Here is a 12100-nt window from a genome sequence, read left to right on the forward strand (position 1 = left end):
TTTGAGATAAATGTTGGAGACATGATGCTCCTTCTCCCTCCTAGCTTTTATCTTCACAAGGCAGCTCATATCAATGGAACCTCTTCAAAGTGTTCGTAGGTTAAGGGTGTTAGTCTGGATCAGATCAGAAAAAAGTTTCTTCATTGCTCAACTAAACCTGGACATCTGATTTTAATCTTTGCTTCTTTTTACCAGGGATATTTAGGACATTAGAAGAACATTCAAATGTGGGGTTGGTTAGTGGCAAATACCTGTGAAATCCCAGGCTGTTATACAACAGAATCAGCTTCATCCACTCAAGCTTAAAGGAGTTGTAGATTCTCCCTCCCAGTTAAAGATGATACATTTGGAGAACTTTTTATTTGTTTGTTTCTGAGATTAATACTGTGCTCTTTCTCTCTATCCAACAGATCTTGATACATATTCAACTGATTTTGTTTTATAGCCTTCTGTTTATTTTTGGAAGTCTAGTCAAATTTTCTGAGAAGTTCATTCAGTCTTATTCTAATTCCCTTTTAGATCATTCTTTTACTACCATTACCTCAGAACATAAGTATTCTATTAGGAGCCTTCCATAAAATTAATGTCTCCTATGGTGTCTTATTTTTGGAATTTCTTGGCTGGCTGATTTTTTCTCTTGTTACATGCTTCTTCATGATTGTGGGGCCTGTGATTGTTTTTCTAGGACTCCCCCCTACCCCCATTTCTCAGGTGAGGATGAGTATGTTCATTTCTGGTTCTGTATTTTGTCTTTAAAAATACAGTCACACAGAGTAAGTATATGGTTTGGCCTCAATTCTGTTTGATTGTCCCTGCCCCTCCCTGATACTCCTGAGATATTGCTCATTAGACTACGGAGTCTAACTAAAGTCAAAACTGCTCCCACATTCCTTTTTCAAAGAGGTTGTCTCAACCCAGTGCTCTGCTCCCTCCCAGTGGGTGAGGTACTTCTAGAGCTGCTTTCCCTGGAGGTTGAATGTTTATATCCCTAACCCTTTCCAGTAATGAAGCCCACTAGTTTTGCCTCTTCAAGTAACTATTTTATTTTCATCCCATTTCTGCTACATGGATATATTTAATCTGCTTCTTAGTATGAGAGTGACTTTTTATATATGTAATAATAATGTTTTGTCTATCATGTTATGTGTTTTGAGAATAGGGATACAGTGTGAACTAACTCTGACATATCTACAGGAGGACCTCCCCAAAACATTTTTAACCTATTTACATTTAACCTTGAACAACTTCACAGTGTACTGTCTTCTACAAAGTCCAAAGATCATAAGGAATACAGACTATATCATACAGACTATATTAAACTGAAAAATGAATAAGATATTTATCTAATCACAAATTTTCTGGATACAAGTATGAAAGAACAGGGAGATAATTATTAAGATTGGTACACAGAAAATTTTGCAATTTTGATATATTTAACCTGGATATATATAAAATTAGAAAGCCAAAAATACATGCATCAGAGCCTAATAAGGTGTGGGTATAAGAGACATAGAGATAGAGGAGAAAGAAAAAGAAAAAGAGCAGTTTAAAAGAATTTGAGAATTGACTACTCTGGGTATAATTCATCAGCAGAGGAAACATGGCCAAAGTACTACCAATGACCTTATCTTTCAAAATATTTTACTCATAAAATATCCTACTTCATAAAAATAGTTAAAACATCACCAACTAGTATTTGACACAAACAACTGAAACTCTAAAAAAAAAAAAACTAGTATCACATTTAATCACTTTATTGCATCAATACAGAAATAAGCTTACATTAGTAATATCAGCATTCAGAATAAGCATAAGAATGAATCACAGTGGTTGCTGGTATAGTGTAACTCAGGACTATAGTGCTTGTCTACCATATGCCAGATCTTGAGTTTGATCTATAACACTGAAAATAATAAGTAAATAAATAAATAAATCCCAAAAGTCCTATGAGGAAATAAACATGCTATTCAGTAATATGTACAAAACTTTCTGTCCCCCATTGGAAAAATCCATTTCTTTGAGTATTTATATGTTAGTCTGATTAATGCTCATAATATCAAATTTCATCACAGCTAAACTCTTAAAATTTTCCGTGCTATTTTTCCAAAGAGAATGTGACTATATATGTACAAATAAATCAACATCCCCTTTTAACCAAGATGAATTTTCAGGTATCTGTAAAGAGATATGCCAAGTTTTAAGTGGCACTCAGAATATGTCATGCCTTTTCCTATAATGGCTTTTGTTACTTTTGACTATGAAGCATTCTTTTTTCTATTTCACAATAGCACCTGAATGTATCAATTTTCAACAAGTCAGGACATGCGTAAATGACACAGGTTATTTCTGTATATGGAAGCCAGCAGTGAGAACTTAGGTAATCATGTTGAACTTAGGTAATCAGAGGAACACCCACATTATTCTGAGTTACTCCATGTTTGGGACTCTTGGCATTATATTGTAGAGCTCTCAGCCACCAGGTCCTCATTTCTCTTGCTTTTTTCCCTTGAATTCCTGTCTTCTATCCTTAGTAATGACATGGGAATGTGTGGTAACTTAGAGATGCTTACTTTGTTCTTTCTCTTTGATCTTATGACGTGTGCTATCATTTCATGTGTGGAGTGTCCTTCCAAGATTGACTCTGACAGAAAGCATCATAGATGTTTTTATGTGTCAATATTTTCCTAGTTGCTCCCAATTCTATCCAACTTCTAATTACCCCCAATTTCCTTTATATCCCTATTCAATATTAAAACATATTTTATAAGCATTGCATTGAATTTTCCAAACATATTTTTAAGTTCTTTGTCTTTAAAATACCAAGGCTTACTACATACCCAAATTCAGTTTTAACCTCCTTGTTTTAATTATCATAAACTTTAATTTATCAGTAAGTCCAGATTCTTCCTCAAAGGGTAAAGTTGGGATGGTAAGAATCAAAGAGATAATTGAATTGACAGTAGTAACATTTTGCTGGTCACTGCACTGAAGACTACTCTACTTGAAGTGCTATCTCAAAGGAGCAAAAGGAGAACACAAAATTTGGATTGAATCCATTTTCAATTGTACTATAACACTACTTTTTCTTATAGTTACTAATCTTTCACAAACAACACTTGTAATAAGTACATTCTATACCCAAATCCTTACTAATTAATTATTCTGGCATTCCATTCCATTTTAGTTGCTATGTTGAAGAAAAGGAGATAAAATTACATGCAAATATGTCACTACAAGAACAAAATTTCAAATACTTTGTTGGGAAATAATATGAGTTGATAAGTGCTCTGTTAGTCAAAGCTCAAATCAAAGAACAGTAAGATCTGCAGATAAAAATCAGATGCACAAAAAGATGTGCATGTCGATGTTCTCATAGTCACTCTGGTCACTTAATAACTAGTGTCACTACTGAGAGGTGAAATATCATAAGTATTAAATTGCTTTATAAATTTTCAATATAACAAAAGGGTAAATCTCATTAGATAATAGAAATTCAACATGCTGCAGTAAACACAATTAACCATGAATCTCTAACTTTGTGTAGTTTAGTTTATAAGTGAATTCCTAAATTACTAACTAAAATTACATATCTTTGACCTCCACCAAAATGTTGGTGACTAGACTGAAAAAGTCAAATACTGAGGAAAAATGTTCATAAGATATGATGAGTATTATGGATCATGGACGGATCATGAGCAAAAGTAAGAAATGCTGGTTTTCAATCCTATCTCAAGAAGCTCATAGCAACTTGACCTTAAGTAGGTATTTAACTTCTTCATGTTTGTCAAGTGAATTCACTGCAGGGTTATTGTAAGAGTTAAAACGATTGGATATTTGGCACCAAAAGATATGCAATGATGGATTATGTCACATTCATTATTATTGTCTTGAAACTATTCCTTCAACCAAAGAACAGCCACTAATACATTCTGAAGATATATACTTTTCTCAAAAAACTTCTTACAAAGCTGTAACATATTGAAGACCAAAAACAAAACATTTACACTGTAAGAATATTAATAAAGACAGGTCCTTAACAATTATTGTAAAATGGTGAGTTTTCCTCTTAGCACCTAAGTTTAGATGTAGTAAACAAAACTTTTTAAGTTACCTAAAATGAGGAGTAAAAAACACATCAGAAACTTGGTGACTATAAAAATCCCTGTTGAGAAAAACTTAGTTCATAAAAACAATAGTGAATGTCATATATATATATATATATATATATATATATATATATATTATTTTCCTATAGCCTTCTTAAAAATAACTATCCTGTGTTCTGTATGAATACATGACCAGTGTAACTCCATACCATGTACAACCACAAGAATGGGAAGTTAAACTCCACATATGTACAATATGTCAAAATACGCTCTATTGTTATGTATATCTAAAAAGAACATTTAATAAAAAATATAATCTGCAATGTCATTTGGGGGTTGTCTTTCATTACATTGGAATAGATTAGTTTTAATCCCTTTATAGTTTTTGAAGGCACTATCTATAAGACTGAGTAACTGAGTGTTCTTAAATAGTGAATTGAATTAATTTTGTGTTCATGAAAAAAACCCTCATCTTTAGGAAAGATATTTCTTTGGAATTAGTTCCCATAAAATAAGTTGGCTTTTGATAACCATGCATATGTATCTATAATCAGAAAAAAATTAACTACTCATAGTAATCACATAGATCCCCATAGTATGAAGACACTAAAAAAAATCACAAGTGAAGTATCCTTCTGTCTGAAAAAAGTTCACCTTTACCAAGTCCAATGGTCCTCTGACTATAATTTCTCTGAAGAGGCAGTTTATATACAACATGGGTGTGAAATATAATCTACTCTTTGGGGTATTTACTTTTAAGAAAAGATATGCTCATTAGCCTTTGTAGAGAATAGAAGCCTTGGCTGCTTATGTGTTAATGAGGAAAAGGGATTTTTCGAGGGGTGTTCTAGCCCAAGTCAAGGCTAACACGAGTTGGCTTCTATTACTCAAAGGACTGCCAAGTCTAGTTGAAAATATGACCTGCCACTGTGTCATCACCTCACATCTGCTGGATGCTGACAATAACCCGTTTTGGGGCTAAGCATCCTGACAAACAGCACTTTCTCATGATTTATTTTTGGCATGTCTTCAAGTTTTCATAAACACTGCCAGAAAAATATCATTTGTTCCTATAGGAATTCTTAGAATGGAAAGTAATTATTTCCTTAGTTATGGTTATTATGTACTGACAGAAGGTAATAAAGTAGGAAAATTTGCAGGCATAATAAGCTCTTATTAATTGAATATTTGTAAAATGTTAACCATAATTTCTTAATGTGCTCATGAAATCATCAGACAAGAAAAGCTCAAAAGAATTATAACATTAATAAGAGACAAGGGAAAAATTACCATGCATGACTATGTGTTATGGAGAAAGTTTTTAATTAATGTTGTAAATAAACATGACTGCTTTCTTATTCTTTATTTACACCTTGTATTTTAAAAGGATGAAGTTGGTATCATTTTGCTGTTTATGGAGTTATGATATGCCTTAAACCTGGTTCTTAAAAAAAAGAAGGAGGCAGAAACTTTTCCCCTCTGCTTTGGCCAATTCAGTCAATCAGGTTTAAAATCAGAAATATAAAAATCTCACTATATTCTGTGAAAAAGCAGAGTAATTTACAGATAGCTATGGATGGATAAATGTCAGAATTCCTTCCAAAGAAAGTGAGGGTCATTTAGCAGATAAGAATTTTTACAAAAATTAAAATAAATTGTGAAGGATTGGATTATATAGTCTAAAGTATCTGAAAAGTTGGATTGAGTCCCCCCTCCAACTTAAACACATTTCAGTTTTGTCTGAGGCAAAATTAAGGTGTGTTCCATGGCAATCGTTTCTTGAAATAATTTTGAACTCAAATTCGTTGGTTCATATACTATCAAGTGACAGCGATGCTCACCAAATATTCCATCTGTCAAACATCCTTCTTAGCCCCCGAAGTTAATGGGACCACTAAATATCTCTGGACAGTGCAAATGTGAAGTGAGTTACTTCCAGACTTACAAATAAAAACAGACTGGTAAGCAATACTACAGCCCTTTCTTCCAATGCCATGATGATTCCAGAACCCATGTACTCCAAATATAGGCCGGAATTATCACCTTATTCACTTTATGTGTGTGTGTACTTTATTTAAAACTCTTAGGTATACTATGGGGGTAGTGTCCTCATATCTATTTTATAAAATAGGAAACTAAGGATAGTTAGGTCACAAGTGCTGTACAACTAAGACACATTCCCAGCACTTCTACACATTTCTTCAGTGATCTTGTCCATATTATTTAACTTCTTCAAGGATCATTTTCTTATACCTAATAAGTGGAAATTATTATATTACCTCCATATAGGATTATGATGAGAATAAAGTAACAAATACATGTTGAATTCTTAGCATATTGTAAGCCTTCAATACCATAGAGCTACTTTTATATAGCATCACAAGTCCCCAGACTGATGGATGTATTTTCATCTTCAATACTTTTTGAATCTTTAGGTCAAGAGATGTAGAAAGTCACTTGTAAGGTGGGACACCTTCACTATATAACCAAGTTTGACACAAAGACATACGTTCCTTGCATAATAGCATTTTACCCATGTTTATTTTTTCCTTTTAAATATGGGCAATACCCTTTACCTCTCTTACCCTAAAAATGAAGTACTTCAGAATTATAAACTCTAGGTCTTACAATAAATTGTCTAGTTTTCATCCCTTTACCAACTTTAAAAGGAATGCATTTTGAATCAGAAAAGTGGAGGTATGAGAGGAGTTCTATTGCTAAGATTCCATAAATTTCAGGGGTCCTTTGAATGGCATTCATACCTAAATATGAGGGGGATGAAAAAGATGCTCTTTCTACAATGATAATATAATACTATAAATTGTTTGAGTAAATCTTTCAATTTTAAAAATTTTCCTCAAGAAGAAAGTTCAAATGTTTTAGCATATGAATATTTTCTCTGCTCTCCTGTTTTTCATGCCCACCCTCACCTGTTCCAGCTGCATTCAATTTCCTAAATTATCCATATTCATTTACTCTTTGGTCATTACATTTGCAGATCTATGACAACAGTTCCCACTACAGACCTGGGAATTATTGTATCCCAGGATGGAAATATAGACCAGTTAAGAAGAAAGTTATGTTCAGAACTGAGTGGAAGAGTTGTTTGGAAGGTAAACTTTTCTGTTCTTTAGAGAGAGGTTCCAGAAAAGATGAGCAAACCTGAGAGATGGAAAAGTCAAATGAATGCCATCTGATTTCCCATATACAGAAGTCCAAAATATAATTTCTTTTTCTTATAATTATTCATACAAATTTAATGTCCAATTTCCCCCAAAATATCATTAAGTTGAACCCTAAATTTAGTTCGCATAAGATTACCTGGATAAGTTTTTATTTTTTTAATATTTTTTAGTTGTCAATGAACCTTTATTTTGTTTTATTTTTATATGGTGCTGAGATCGAACCCAGTGCCTCATACATGCTAGGCAAGTGCTCTGCCACTGAGCTACAACTCCAGCCCTGGATAAGCTTTTTAATAACATATTTATGACTTCACTTCTAGAATTTCTAGTTTAACAGTTCTAAGAATGTACCTAGAATTTTGTATTTTTTTTTTAGAAAATATCCCATTTGATTCTCATGCATGTGAAGGTTTTCATATGATACAAAAAACTAGCAAGAAGGATTAAGATATAATACGTCTTGGTGAGGCTTGAGAAACCCCCACAATAATACCTGATGCAAATATCAGGTCTCCTTCTTATACCTGCAAATACACACAATTAAATAGTATTTACTCCATCAGATTATTGAAAATATGAAATGTATGATTGTATTCTTGTAGTGGCATTCTTCTGCTCAATAATCATTGGTTGTTTTACCTAACACTGAACACAGTGCACACTACCAAATGATCATTGAAATTAATGACCTCATATTGTACTAGCTTCAGGACAGCTGTTCCAGAATCTTCTAACATGAACTTATTATACTTCTCACAGCTGAAGGCAGCCGTGGCCTATGCCATTGCACCATCTGCTCAGCTCTCACTCATCGGCAGCTGCTATTCTTGCCTTGGCACCATCTGCCTGGCTATCTCTACATCCCATCTGTACTACTTACTGGCACTGCTAAAATTACAACACATTTCACCCTCTACTCCTAAACTGAGGAATTCCTGAGTCATTTCTTCTTTTAGATTTAGGGAAGCCCTTCATAGAAAATCTATAAGACTCGCTCTAAAAATTCCTTTTCTTCCCACACTTAAAAATTTCAAACTATAAATATATTTTTTTTTAATTTTGGAGGAAACTGTCTTGATTGCTGTAGTAGAAATACAGAGCTTCATAAGTGCAATTATGAGGAAAGTTCAGATGAAGCCTTTCCTTTAAGAAATTTTACTGCATATAAAATATATAGAGATTTTGGCAATTTGGATTATACACAAATCTAGTGACTGTTAGTTTACCATATATTTGGTTAACAAATATGAGGAAGGTGTTATGATACTCTCAGTGGAAAATGTAAAATTTAAAAGATATGAATTTATGGCCCAATTTGGGGAACAGAAATACACATGAATGCTAGAAATGAGAAACAGAATGATGGGTTGAAAGTTTCCATTTAGAGGAGTTAAACTCTCCCCAAATTTCTCTTAGTGCCCTTCTCTACTTATGCAGGCTGATGACTCCTTCCCTGAAAAAAATTGGAAGCTCATATACCCTAGAAGTTGAACCAGAAGAGCTTTGAATTCAGCAACCCAAAGTGAAGCCTAGCACAATGAAAAATTAAGAAATAAAAAGAAGAGAGAGGTAATTACATGATGATCTTTACATGCTGGGTCAAGATTCTCAGTTCTAACTTTCCACCCTGCTTATAGAAGATCAGCTGTTAAATCTGTTACCTTTCCTATAACTTTTAAAATAGAATGCATTTCCTCCAATCTGAGGAATTGTACAGGTCTCCACATTTTGCCATTTGAGATAATTTTTTTTAAATCACGATTCTAAAACAAATATTACATGAACTTGTGTCAAATATGTCAAATAAAAAACAGATCCAGCTTTAGTGAAGACGACAGACTTTCATTTGAAAGTATTATTATGAGGGAGATAAAGGGGCTATTCCAATAGAGAATGGAGACCAGAATTAAATTGGAACCAATTATTCTGTAGTAAAGGGCCAGGTGTCTTTGAAGGCTGGGGTGAAATAGTGCTGAAGTATAGAGGACATCAGGGCATGGTCACAGACATTTGTATCTGCTTGTTAGGTTTATCCACAGGGAAAATCAAATTCTCATCTTTCTTACAGGGAGCAGTTTTACAATTTGGAGCAGTCTACCAGAGACTGTTGCTCTTACAGAGAAATGAAGCTAGGGATGCATCTGTTGAAATAATTAAAAATAATTCTGGTATGATAGGTAATCTTTACTCTCTAAGCACTTACATGGAAGGTGAAGAATAATCTTTCATGTTGTAGGGGGAAGCATTAATCAATAAAACAAAGAAATAAGTCAGTTGGAACTGAAAACAAAAACAAAAACAAAAAGAACTTCGCAAAAGCACTAATGTGTGTCTGGTTTATTTACAGAGTCACCTAAAATAGCAAGAATTCATATAAGAGCTTCTATATTCTTTCACATTCTAAAACAAACTGCTACTTCAGAAAAATTAATTTGCTCATTGAAAATAAAGGTCATAAACACCATTTCGGTCACTATTGTTTTGTATATAGACTCCACTATCAATATTAACTATTAGTTCTTAACCACAATTCTCTAACATACTATACAGAAAAAAATATGTAGAAAATGAGAATTGACTATAATATACAAATATTGTGAAAGCATAACAGAATACACATAACTGATCATGTTGAATTTTGTCTGAGCCCTGTGCTCCTGGATCTTGTCTGAGCCCTGTGCTCCTGGATCTTGTCTGAGCCCTGTGCTCCTGGATCTTGTCTGAGCCCTGTGCTCCTGGATCTTGTCTGAGCCCTGTGCTCCTGGAAAACAACAATCAAGAAACCCTCACCCTTGAGGGAAGTGCCCTTCTGCAAAGGCCACCTTCACAGGGTCTTAAGTCAAAGATTTCTCCCTCCTATCTTGCCATTCTCATGCGGGCGTGGCTGACTCCTTTGTTTACTGCCTCTATAAAACCCCACACTCCTCCTTTTCTTTAAGATGTTTCTCATTAATGAACATTCTTTGTTTCACAAGAAACTGAATAAAATGATCCTCTTAATAATCCAGGAAATTTTATGTTTCACATAACACAATTTCTCAAGTCATGTATTAATAAGTTCTGAAGGCAGGAAAATATTTTATACTATACAATGAAGGTCAAAGCATTTCTCTGTTGTCTCCTTGAAATAGAGACTTCACAACATTGACCTGGATGATGAGGAATCAATAAGGAAACAGTAAGAAAGAGAATATAAAGAAAAATCTTCATATACCACTTGTAAACAGTGGTAAGGAAACCAACCTAGATGCCCTTCATTTGATGAATGGATAAAGAAACTGTGGCATATATATACAATGGAATATTACTCCGCAATGAAGAATGATAAAATTATGGCATTTGCAGGCAAATGGATGAAATTGGAGAATATCATGCTAAGTGAGATAAGCCAATCTCAAAAAACTAAAGGACGAATGATCTCGCTGATAAGTGGATGAGGACATATAATGGGGGGTGGGAGGGGTTAGCATTAGGATTAGGGTTAGGTTTAGGGTTAGGGATAAGGAGTGTGGTAAGAATGAAGGAAAGAAGGATGGTATAGAGGGAAAACAGGGGTGTGAGGGGTGGGGGGAAGGGAAAAAAATAATGAATCAAACATCATTGCTCTATGTAAATGTATGATTACACAAATGGTATGCCTTGACTCCATGTACAAATAGAGAAACAACATGTATCCCATTTGTATACAATAATAATAATAAAAAAAAGATTATTGCAATAGAGGTTTAAAATTATATTCCTACAGAGAAGAGAGGTTAAACATAATTGTATTGAGACAAAAGATTGGAGAATTTTGAAACACTGGTGCCAGCTCTTGGAAAAGTACTGGAGGGCTTTACAAGGTAGGTTGGTCAGTGATTAGCCATCTGTGTTTACGCCTTCTGCATTGAACTTAGGCTCCTTTCTTCCCAGAGAGTCTGCAAGACAGGGCCTTTTTCTTTATGAGGAGATTTCAAAGTTATGGTTTCAAGATCTTTTACATTTCAAAGAAAAGAGAAAGAATTTACAAATCCAAGTTCTATAAAATAAATGCTCTAAGAAAAGAGAGGTAAGGAACCTATAGTCAGGAAGAGATCTGTCTAAAGTTTAGAAACTGAAACAAATATTAAGCAGTCTTGGTTACTAGCTTGGTGAATACTCTAGAAACCATGGATTTTATTTTATCTGCCAAAAGTCCATGACATGTGTATAATATAATCAAATTATTTTAAAATCCTATGACCTGTGTGTTATAATAACAAAGGAAGTCTAAGCCAATCTTTTCTTTCCTTCCTTCCTTCCTTCCTTCTTTCCTTCCTTCCTTCCTTCTTTCCTTCCTTCCTTCCTTCCTTTCTTCCTTCTTTCCTTCCTTCCTTTCTTTCTTTTTGGTACCAGAGTTTGAATTCAGGGTGCTTAACCACTGAGCCACATCCTCAACCTTTTTTATCTTTTAGATTGAGACAGGGTCTCACTAAGTTGCTTAGGGCCTCCCTAAGTTGCTGAGGCTGGCTTTGAACTTGTGCTCCTCCTGCCTCAGTCTCCTGAGCTACTGGGATTATAGGCATGCACCACCATGCGATTGTGTTATTTTTTCTTTCTTTCTTTCTTTCTTTAGCATGTATTTACTGGACAAAACTTTAGAGATTTATTTGATAAACATAATGTTCTTACATAAAGGAAGGCACATTTTGAACAGCAATATAAATTAAACATTAAAAATTAAAACTTTTGCTCAGATCTGTCAAATGCTAACAAAAATTTTCACTAAACTATGTTCAAGTGAACAATCAGAATGGTGGGTTCTGTCCATAGGCAACAGCCTGAGAGTGG

Source organism: Sciurus carolinensis, chromosome 7 (assembly GCF_902686445.1).
Source record: "Sciurus carolinensis chromosome 7, mSciCar1.2, whole genome shotgun sequence".
In the NCBI taxonomy this organism is placed as follows: Eukaryota; Metazoa; Chordata; class Mammalia; order Rodentia; family Sciuridae; genus Sciurus; species Sciurus carolinensis.